The following is an 11464-nucleotide window of genomic DNA, read 5'->3' as shown; positions in this document are numbered from 1 at the left end:
TTAATATTATGTGGCAAGGGTCATCAGACAGCAAAAGCTGTCCTTAAGTGTTAATGAGGAGAAGAAACCCTGCTTATGAAACCAGAAGGCTCACAGGATTGAGTGGGGGGGGGGGGGGCATGGTCATGATTTGGGGGTACTGAGGAAAGGGAGGGTGCTCTTTTTTTATCAATTCCTTACCAAAATGGAGTAAGAGGAGAGAACCTTTTGGAATGGTTTGGAACCTTATGGTTGTCTGGGTCCTAGGCTGAATGTTCAACAACTGAGTTCTCTCCTATCCTACCTGGGGGGTGACTTAACCTTGGGCAAGTTACTTAACCTCTCTGTGCCTGAGTTTTCCCATCTGTAAAATGGAAGTAAGTATAAATCATATAGTATTATTGTAAGTGTTTCTATGATTCTTTTATGCATACAAAGTACCCGGCACACAGTAGGTACGGTACTGTACAGGTGTTTGACTAGTGTTATTTCCCTTGAGTTTCAGTCTCCCCTTTAGTAAAACAGAACCACTCCCTTCTTGGTACTTGAGGTCTCAGGAGAAGAGTCTAGAGAAACAAGGCCCCACAGTTGACACTATCTTTTCTTCCTCTCCAGGTCTTCTTTACATTATGAGAGAAACCAGAGCACATCACCTTTCAGCACATCTACGACCATGACATCATGCTCGTCAACTGGTGGGCTGGAGTCAAATATGTGCCAGGTGGTCAAGGTACGTGACGCAGCAGAGGGCAGCCCTACCTAGGCCCTTGTGAGGCAGGTCTCTCTCTGCTGGGCGGAGTTTCCAGCTTGGGAGGTGTGCATCCTGTAGTATCACTGTTTGGCTCTAAGGTTACCCTTCTCTGTGGCCATGACATCAGGCCTCTGCTCCCTGTTGCTCCTCAGAGCTTCCTGGCCACCCCTCCCTGCTGCTGGGGAAGAGGCTGTGGGAGGTGCTGATAGCCATCAGCCCAGGGGATGCAGAGGAGGGTATAAGCACTCCTGTTAATCCCACGACTGAATCATGACCTGAGATGGCTCTTGCCAGACTTCCTCAGGATAGACCCTTCCCAAGGATTTTCCCTGTAGGATGCAGAGAGGTGTTCTCTGCAGGGCAGAGGATTGGAACATGAAAGAGAAAACCCAAAGCACAGCCAGGCCCAGCTCCACTTATTTCCCTTGATCTCCCCTCCCCACTCTGTAGTCAGGATGCTGAATTCTTTGGCTCATGTCTGTGTGTACCTATGCTAAGGACTGGCTAGTCTGAGTCTCAGCATGCAGCCCTACCTGTGGTGAAAGTGCCATCTTATCACCCTACAGCTGGTGAAAAGGGCCCCGTAGCTCCAGCGGCCTTGACTGAGCCTGGGTTCTATTTTTGGCTGCACCAATAACTTGATATCTGACCATGAACTAGCCTTTCTCATCCCTGGGTCTTCCTTAGTAGCTCAACATGCAACAGTCTCAGCAACCATTTCAAGTCCTAGAACCAACTCTCCCTGACACGATGTGGGACCTGGAGCGAATGACTTCCATGCTTCAGACCTCAGTCTTATCATCTGTGAAATGAGGGAACTGGGCTAGACGACCTCAGAGTGCTAATATCCTATAAGCCTGTGATCACTAAATGACCCATCCCCCGGTGCCTTGTGGTTTGGGGAGCCTGACTGCCAGATGGTAGTGATAGCTGAGGTGTCCCTCAGGAGACTTGGGATGGATTGAGTTCATCATCAGTGTCAGCATGACGTAGTTGGATTGGGGCAAATGGGGAGCCAGAACCAGGAGAGGGGTCAGGAAGATTTTTAGAAAAATGTGTTAGGAAAAAATGGGAGCAGGCGTCACCAGGCTTCATTGTTTTCCCAAGAGAAAGACTGAACTGTAGGAGGTCTGCCCCCTGCTGGTAGATGGAGGGGTGAAGGGGACCGGGTGTGAAGATGGCTTCTCACCTCTCCCATCGCTTTCTTCTCCGGCTTTCTTTCCCCCAGGATCAGTTTGTGGCCATTGCTGCCCACTCCTCCTACCGTCTCTTTGCTGAGTGCTCCTTTCTTGGTGGATTCACCATGGCTGTCCTCCTGTATACCCCAGCCTCATCACTCTTTTCTTCAACTTCTACCACCAGACATACCTGAGGAGCAAGAGGGAGAAGCTGACTTAAGTGGCAGGATGTGAGAACTAATACTGGCTGAGCCGTCCTACAGAGAGTTGGGTAGAAGACATCAGGGCTTACAGCCTACCTGCACTGAGCAGGCACCTCTGGGCCTGCATTTTGTCCTGTGAAGGAACGAGGAGAATTGCCTCTTGTCCAGAGTTCAGGAGGACAGAAATGGAGTCAGCTTCCTGTACACACTTCTGTGATGGCACTTCTCACATGGATTTATGACTATTTGCTTCTTCCTCTGCTAGACACGAGCCTGTCGTGGGAGAGACTGTCTTATTCTCAATGTTCCCCACACCTGGCACAGCACCACCATGAATGTGTGTTTGGATCCTTGTATTCCATGATTGGCAGTCATGATCTCTGGTGAAGATCGGGGCTCGGGGCGTGGAAGAAGTCAAGGCTGGCTTGATCTCTTACAGTGGGAAACTATGACGGAGAATATCCAAGAGCAACCATGGGTCTGCTTGGTTGGTGATGTGGCTATGTAAACGGTTACCCTGCATATCTTCTTGTCTGTTCACTGCTGCCTACACGGGTATTTCTATAGTTGTATGATTCTCTGTGTGTGAATGGGTTACAGAGAGGGCTATGTGTATATGTCTAAATACTTATTTTGAAATATATATGCTGTTTATATAAACACAAATATATATATATGTTTCCATTTGAGTTACTCTCTGTGTGTTTGGTTGTCTCTTCTGTAAATCTCTGAAAGTGCCACACTGGCAAATAAAAGCCACTGGGATTAATACCTCTCTTGTCCCAAATGGGAGACATTGAAGTCCACTGAGAAATCTCTGAGTACATGTTTCAGTGGGAGCCTCCATAGAGGGATGTGAGAAAAGGAGAAATGGGGTAAAATGGATACAGCCATCTACTTCACAAAGAAGGAAACTGAGGACGAGCAAAAGAGAATATACAACCAGGATCGCCTAGTATGGCAGAAGCAAAGGTGTGCTGAGCCACTTAAAACCAGAACTGGATATGTCTCTGAAAAGCAGTTTGCCTGGGAGCTGTCTCTGTATCTCCAGTGTTCTTATTCTTCTTTATAATCTCTCCCCTTAGCTCTTTTCCTCCACTCAGTAAGTCCCTAGTCAAGAACATTAAAGAGCTGTTGAAGTTTATGCAGTGCTATTTATCCATCAGGTCCTCTAGTTAATTAACTCCAGGCAGGCAGGGCTGCATCCTGTGGACACAGAGAAGTAAGTTATACTGGATATGAATGCATCCCACACACTTTTCCACATGCAGGTTCAGTGCCTTTGGAGATGGGTGCCCATTCTAAGGCAAATATTTAAAAAAAGAAAAGAAAAAACACATAGGTATAAAGTCTGTTCATTTGCTTAGCAGCCAAAAAAATCAGTCATTTCAGAGTTCAGAGCTAATATTTGTCTTGTCCTTTGTGGCTGCCTCTGCCTGATTCAGCAGCCCAAGAGGAAGTGATGGGTCCCAGGTCATGTGTGAATGAAATAAGATTTTGGCTGGGGAAAGCCTGGCGTGAGCTAGTGTGGTAGAGAGTTTGGGGGGAAATGCTCAGTGAGCTGAGGTGCGCCTCCTTTTTGAAACTGCGCTGTGTTGTAAGGATGCTACCTGCTTCAGGAGTGCTGCGCAGGTACTGTTTATCAGTGTAGAAAGGTTATGTGAATATCATAAAGCAAAAAGCTATTTGTACGTGTCAAAACACAGCCAAATTCCAAATTATATTGTTGAAGTTCAATTCTATAAACTTTTGAAATAATGACAAGCAAAAATGATTGCTCGATTTTTAAATATACGTATAGCAGGGTTGAACTGTTGTCCAGAGAAGGTCTGTTTGCCAAGAAAGGGAGGCCCAGAATACCTGGTGGGAAGGTCCCATCAACAGAAGTGAGGAAGTAGCCCCCTCACTCCCCTGTCTCCCATGAGGGTCCAAGAGTTGATGGCCTGGGTTCCTGGCTAGTGCCTCTTAAATCAGAGTATATCTAATTAAAGGAATAAAAAGTCCCCAAAATGGAGTCGTTGTTGTCCTCTTTCAGCTCAGAATTCAGTAATGACCCCTGCCCCCGCCTGCTCCGTACACACTCCACTGTCCACTCCGCTGACCACATATCCCCAAGGGCTGCTGGGCCTGAGCAGGAATCAGAAGAAAAGACCATGTCCCCGTTCGTTAGTCCCCCTCCCTTCTCTCTTGCAGTTCTCCGTACAAATGGAGGAATCCCTCTAAGAGAACATAGCCTCTGCCTTTTGTCCTCTGTCCCTGGGTAGTCTCAGGGCGAGATGTCTGTTCCAAAGGAGGACTTTAATTAGGGTTTTTGAAATTCAAACCCTCACAATCAAGGTCTAAGATCTCAGGGACCAGGGAGCTTCAGGAAGTGACAAAAGGCGCTGCAGGGATGTGTGGTGGGACGAGAAGTGAATAAACTATCAAAGAAATACAGAATTGTGACTTCAAGCACCTGCATTTTAGTAGGGATAGGGGAGAGGAGGATGTGTGAGTACCACAGGGAAGATTCACTGAAAACACGCCACATACAGCGTTATGCCAGGGGACGACGTGGACAGCACCCCCAGGAGACAGCCCTGGGTTCTCAGAAGCAACACCTGAGTCCAGAGTCCGCCTCTGCCCTCTTGCTGCCTGAGGAGCCCGTGGGGCAGTCCCCATCCCCTTTTAGTGCCTTTTTAGAATTCAGGATAGGAGATTCTTTCAGCTCTAAAAACTATTCTCTGATAGAGCTGGAATAGTAATATATGGTCATTAAAAACCCTGCCTTTAAAAATACTAGATTTAGCAATCCAATATTAATAAAAATGTAGAATCCCAATTTTGCAAAGAATTACATATAAAATATAAACACAAAAGTGGTAACAACAATCATCTCTAGATGGTGTGTTTTTCTGTTTTCTGCAATGCCTATTCTTTTTTAACCATAAAAATTATAATGAGATGAATTCCAGATACCCAGGCTGTTCTTTTTCTCTGAGAATGACTACAGCATATATTTGATCTCCTCATGATGTCTTCGTTACCGACATGGATGGCACATTTGACCCCACTGCTGACCTCTCAGTCATTCAACAAATATTGAGGGTTTGCTGCATTCTAGTCACCGAGCTCAGAGTTAGGATCTGACACACACCGGGCTTCATGTGCACTGTGAGGGCCACGTCAACACTTAGGAGGCCATGCCTGGAACCTCTCCCACTGCTTCTGGGAAAGTTGGGAAGAAAGCCAGTCTTGTCCCAGTGTGGCAATGGAACTGGATTTTGACCAGATGTATACACAGTGTCAGACGTGAAAATCGGGCTGCTCCACATCTGCCTGAATCCAGTTGTGGGGACAGAGCCCAAGAAAGCAATTTCCAGGCTCTCGGCCTCACATAGAAAGCTGCTGGCTCAGGTAGTAAATGGCCATCAACTGTGATTGGATGGCCATCAGCTGTGGCTAGTTGGCTGTCAGCTGTAACCAGTGAGCCATTGGCCACTAATATAACTGCTGTGGCTACGCTAGCAGAAAAATGGGGGCTAGCAAGAAGATGGTGGCTGTGCTAGCAAGAGCGGATTGCAGAGAGGCGGGTGCCACCAGCGAGAATATAGTGGTATGACTCCCCTATCTATGGCTCCGTGGGTGTTCCTTTTTGGCCTCACCGTGTCCTGCGTTCTTATGTGGGGAGCGGGAGCAGAGACCCCGCCGGATGCCCCCACGACACTGAGGCAGCTCAGGTGTGGAACTTGTAGTCACAGGAGGAGGAAAGGCTTGCTGAGACCTTGGTGGAAGATGCCAGTGAGGTCAAGGTCGTCCCTCACCCCTGCGGAGAGGGCACACATTGTGAGGTCAACTCACAGCCCTGGCGAATGACTGTGGACGATGGGGAATTGCCTTCCATCCCAGATTTGATGGACCGCTTGACTGTTTGCTTGGGAACATACCACCATGTGGTGGAACTGGTAGATATTTGCTTCCTGTGTCTCGTCTGGCAGCCAGCGAGACTGTGATGCAGGAAGACCCCTTGTTGGGGTGCAGGCGGATGTTTGCTTCCTGCATCTTGGCAGAAGAGGACAGCAGGTTGCGGATCGTGTGGCTCCTGCTTCCTGTGTCTCCAACCCAGGTGCCAGCAACAATACAGTGGTATGACTCCCCTATCTATGTCTCTATTGTTGTTCCTTTTTGGTCTCAGCATAGCCTGCGTTCTCATGCGGGGAGCGGGAGCAGAGACCCTGTGTGACACTTAGTATCTAAAAACTTTCATTTGGGAAGTGAAGGAAATGTCTTCCAGAGAGAAAAAGAGATTTGCCCTGAATCGATATACTGAAGCATTGGGACCTCAGCTTCTTGACACCCTACCCAGGGCTCTGTGTCCTCTAGGACTGGGTCATGAAAGGAATTTCTTCTCGTAAATAGGGCAGTTTAGATATCCCAGGTCCTGGACCCCAGCTTGTAGCTCATGCCACTGGAAAACAATGCTAAGAAGCTTCTATAGGTCACGTCTCCCACCATCCTGAGTCTTCTTCCCCCCCTTTCATGTCTAGAGTTCTTCTGTGGTGATTGCACTTCCCATTTAGCTCACTGGTTACAAAATATCAAAATGAGATCAGGATGAAAAGAGGGGAAGAAGGAAGAGACACAGAGGAAAAAAATGTGAAAAAATAGCCTTCCTTTAAAGGAAGAAGGAAAAATGATACCTGTCAGTCTTCAGATTTTCCAGGAGCAAAAAAGGGAAACACGGATGTGACTATTGGAGCTCCAGCATCAGATCTGAAGACAAAAGCCTTATAGAGACTGTTTAACCAGGTCCCACACTTGTGTGGGGTCCAGTCCCTGCAGCTCGTTCCTTATCACATATACATCTCTGATATCCAGTTTCTACAACTGACCACAGGTCATAGATGGGATTTATGACTTCCTCTTCCGCTGCTACTGCAATTCCTGTGCCTTATAGGCAGTTAGCAATGGTTCTTAGACCCTATGGAGAAACATATTTCCTACCCATTCCCTCCCACCCCACCCCTCAAAAAATCTCCATTACACTTTAATTAAATACCTAAATGTGTATGAGTGGTACCTCAGTATACACCGTACAGCTGAGGTCTTCCAGGATTCACAGGGATCCAATGTGGCATAAAGTAGAAGAAACATTTAGTTCTAACAAAAATTATGGTTTTTATATTTGAATTTGTGAATGTTGTGGCTTGTGAAAATGTGAATTCACTGTAAGGAGCTCATTTAGTGTTTCACACAATTGCTGTGAGGGCTTATTTAACCAGTCAAGCAGGCTAGGCTGAACTGTTTCCCAGAACTTCCTTCCCCGCATTTTTCAGGTTAGATTGGGAACCAGAGACATGTTTGCCTGAGATGTGAAGGGCAGAAGTGGAGCAGCAGCTGCATTATTTTTTACTGGCAGAAGATTGGGGTGTATGCCTTTGCAGCTCACGTTGACGTGGGCAACGGGGGGCCTGCAAGCGGCCCACCTTCCCCTGGCTCCCTAGGTTTCTCTGATTCCTGGGCCAGGTGTATGTTTTTGCTCCATGACGGAAGGCGTCAGCTTCTGCTGCAGAACCAGCTCATCACCAAGGCCGGAGGCCAGGAGGACTGATATGGGTCCCAGGCTGTCCTGACTGTTGCAGCTTGTCCTCGCTCTCTCCCACTGTACTTGCGTCTTCCTTTCCCAGCCGCCTGCCCTGGGGACACAAACTCCAGTGTCAGACAGCAAGACAACAGCCTTACTGCTTCACCAGCTCCCACCATTGCACAGGGTCACGTCCCTGTGACTAGTTCCTTATTACACATACCCCCTGGTGGTTCTGCTTCTCTGATCAAACCCTGACTGCTGTGGCCTCCTGCAGTCTATACCAGCTCCACAAAGTCATAGAAAACCCTAAGTTAAAAGTGGGGAGAAGTCATCCTCAGGCAGTTAGATTCTGCACCCTGGGTGAGAACAGGAGCAAGCAGAGGCGGTGGACGGCGCAGCTTTGCAGAGTGAGCGCCTCCTGCAGGAACCAAGAGGGGCCTCCAGGACAGGGAGGTGGAGACCTGTCCACATCCAGGTTTGCTCTCCCCACTCTAGACAACCCTTGGGGGCCGTTCTGATGACCCAGACCCTGCTTACCTTCTCTCATTAGGGCAGCTAGATAATGGGACACTCATTGCTTTAAGATTATCAACTAAGAAATCTAAGAACAGAGATCTCAAATTCTTCTTATTTTTTCAGGTGAAAAGTCTCAATTCACATGTAAGGAAAGATTGGAAAGTATATATGTGATCAAACAGGGCCTTTCTTTCTCCATTTCTTCTTTTTCTTTTCCTTCCTTCTTTCTCTGCCCCCCCCCCTTCTTTCTCCTCCTCTTCTTCTACCCCCCACCCAATAAAACAAAGAGAGGAGAGAATAATTGGAGATTACGCAACAGAGTTAGATGGGAGTATGGAGACCCTGTGCCATGCCCCACCCTCATTTAATCTGGAGATCTGAGAGAGGAGAGACCATGGCGAAGTCCAGGGAGATAAGTCCTGTAGATGAGACACTGAATGTGCAAATGGACAATGGCCAGACCATATACAAAAATGGATCTCTGACCCCCGGTCTGCAGCGCCAGCCCAAGAAACCAGCCCACAATGTACAGTCCCCAGCCCAGGAAGTCCGCCTGCTGTCTGTAAGTCGGGTTTGTAGGAAGTTACGGCACTATCTCTAGCACCTGGTCCAGGAAGCCAAACAATAACCCCTGTAACAATGTTTCCCAAACAATCAGACTTAGATCAGTAACCTACAGCTTCCCTAATTTTTGTCCCTACTTGCAACTTAGTACCAACCAGAGAAAGCTAACTATGCACTCCTAACCTATCTCATAGGATGCTCCATTTCTAGTGCACCTGCAGCTTCCCCGCTCCAGCAGTCTCCAATCAGAGCACACCCAAAGCCTTCCCTTTTTCCAGTATCAGGTTTTCCCACCTCTGTGAGCCTTTGAGTCTGTCCCAAAACATGAGTGATGGTGGCGGACTCCCTGCTATAGCAAGCTCTGAATAAATAGCCTTTCTTTGTTCCCATTGGGATTGCACTAACCCAAAAAGCAGGGTTGCCAGATAAAATGCAGGATGCCCAATGACACTTGAATTTTAGAAAAACAATGAATAATTTTTAGCATAAATATATTCCATGCAATATTTGGGGCATACTTATGCTAAAAAAGCATTCGGTGTTTATCTGAAATTCAAATATAACTGGTGTCCTATATTTTTATTTGCTACATCTGGTAATCCTACTAAGAGGGCAGCTAAAAGTTCCCCCATGTCCCACCCCCACAAGTGGAAACAAAAAGTTAAGAAAAAGAAGGAGTGAGAGCCCTGTTGGGGCTACAAGGAATTTCAGAACAGGAGGAGGGAAACACATCAGAGGTGATGTGCGTCTCCTTCCCAGCAGTGGATGAGGGTGAACCTGTATCTCAGGGATACCCAGGGTGGAGGAGGCATGCTGAAGAGAAAGGATTGTCCTGGCGCAGGACTAGGGCAGCAAGACACATCTAGGTGTGGGCGTGAGTGCCTAGTGTCACCGTCGCTGCAGCTACATGTGTGTGAACACCATTCTCCCTCACCCCGAACGTAACATCAACCCCAGGAAAAAGAAAAGGGGATGCAAGGAATATTATGAATATGTCTGAACTATCAACCTAAAATGGCCTTTTAGGACTTCTCAGGGAGCATGTCTACGTTGCGGAATTTGACTGGCTTAACCTCGAAGTGACTGTATTAATTTTCTGCATCAGTTAGAATGGAGCCTCGTATTAAAAAGAAAAGTCCAGCTATCAGAGAATTTTAGTAAATGAACGTTTTGCATATGAGTTCATTGTCTGTGAGGCTTTCAAAACTTCATGCTCACCATATACGTGAGCTTCTGGTCATTTTAAGCATCAGCTAGACAGATGTATGGCACCTTTTGAAAAATAAAAGTCTCCCCATCCCATCACCCAACCCTCACTCATTAATCCATTTTCTCCAGAGAGATATGTTGAATCTCACTTTATTTGGGCTGTATTATGAAAAGAGTAGTCTTATTTTTCACTTTCCAAATATCAAATTACATTATTGTATTGAATGTACTTTTCAACCTTCATATTTTCCTCACACCCTTTTAAATGTCAACAGCTTTCTAGACACTCCATGCTTAGAACCACCGACTTACAGGCTAGTTAGATTTCCTGATTCTTCCTCTACAGGAAATTGGTGATGATGATGGTGATGATGATGGTGGTGATGATGGTGGTGATGGTGGTGGTGATGATGATGGTGGTGATGATGATGGTGATGATGATGGTGATGGTGCTAATGATGGTGGTGATAATGATGGTGATGGTGGTGACCATGATAACATCAGAGCTGCCCCACTTGAGGGCCTGTTGGATCCCACTTTCCATATATCATTGATCTAGATGATGATCCTGCAAGCTAGAGATCATCATCCCCATTTTACAAATGAGCTCAGAGAGGTTCACTGATTTGCTGAAGGTAACACAGTAAATAGGTGGTGGAGTAGGGTTTAAATCCAGAGTTGTCTTAGTCCAAAGCCTGTGATTTTCCCACAGTGCCTCACTGCCCAGCCACCAGTTTCCTAATTCACAGGAAATTTCTGATTCCTTTGGTTGCCTCTAACCGTAGTCTTTCTAAAGAGGAACGTGCTGGGCCCTCTTCCTGGCACTGACTGCACCTCAAAGGGAATGCTGGCCATCTTTAAATTTTCATTTGTTACTAAACATTTATATAATGCTTGCTGTTGCCAGATACTGGCCTAAGCAGTTTACAAATATTAACTCATTTAATTTTTATAACAACCCCAAGAGGTTAAGCACCATGATTATTACTACTCTCATCTTACAGACAAGGAAACCAAGGCACAGAGAAGTTAAGTAACTGCCCAAGGTCACACAGCCAGTTACTTTTACAGAGCCAGTTTCATATCTATTACCACACCATACGGCCCCGTTTTCCACAGAGCTTTGATTTCTCATCCTAACCTGTCCCCTAACTAATTCCTGTGAGTGCTGAGAGGGCAAGGGGTCAAGGGCTCAGAGTTCCCCAAATGGAAGGTCCTCAATAAGCAAGCCCCAGTCTTTCAAAATACCCATCATAAGGTGAAAGCTGGCATGGCCCAGCTATGGATCCTGGCAGTTATCAGTTCTGTTTAAAAAACAGGCCCTTCTTTATGTCCAGTGTTTGCGAAGTGCTAATTGCCTCCAAGAAGTCTCCTTTTTGAGACTGAAAACCAAACTTAGAGTCTTGGTGATCTTTACTTTCCTCTTCATAGCTTCCTTCTCAGCCTCACTCCCTCTTATCTCTGCCAAGCTGCACAGGTGGGCCTGGTGCAGGGAGAG

General features: G+C 46.7%; 1 protein-coding gene across 13 annotated transcripts in view; it reads left to right on the top strand.

The window, feature by feature from the left end:
* LOC109438633 (very long chain fatty acid elongase 1-like) overlaps nt 1–2805 on the top strand; it is a 30798-nt gene extending 27993 nt beyond the window's left edge. For 12 of the 13 annotated variants that reach the window (XR_012493834.2, XR_012493835.2, XR_012493846.2 and 9 more), the window contains 2 exons: nt 595–709; nt 1959–2805. The gene's annotated coding sequence lies outside the window, so the exon portion shown is untranslated. The remainder of the gene's footprint in view (nt 1–594; nt 710–1958) is intronic. The other variant, XR_012493848.2, reaches the window with a different exon arrangement.
* Nucleotides 2806–11464: the final 8659 nt, after the last annotated feature.

This window comes from Rhinolophus sinicus, chromosome 1 (assembly GCF_057876585.1).
Source record: "Rhinolophus sinicus isolate RSI-liver-muscle chromosome 1, RSI-T2T, whole genome shotgun sequence".
NCBI lineage: Eukaryota > Metazoa > Chordata > Mammalia > Chiroptera > Rhinolophidae > Rhinolophus > Rhinolophus sinicus.
Note: the sequence above shows the minus strand (reverse complement) of the source record. Positions and strands in the feature narration are given on the sequence as shown.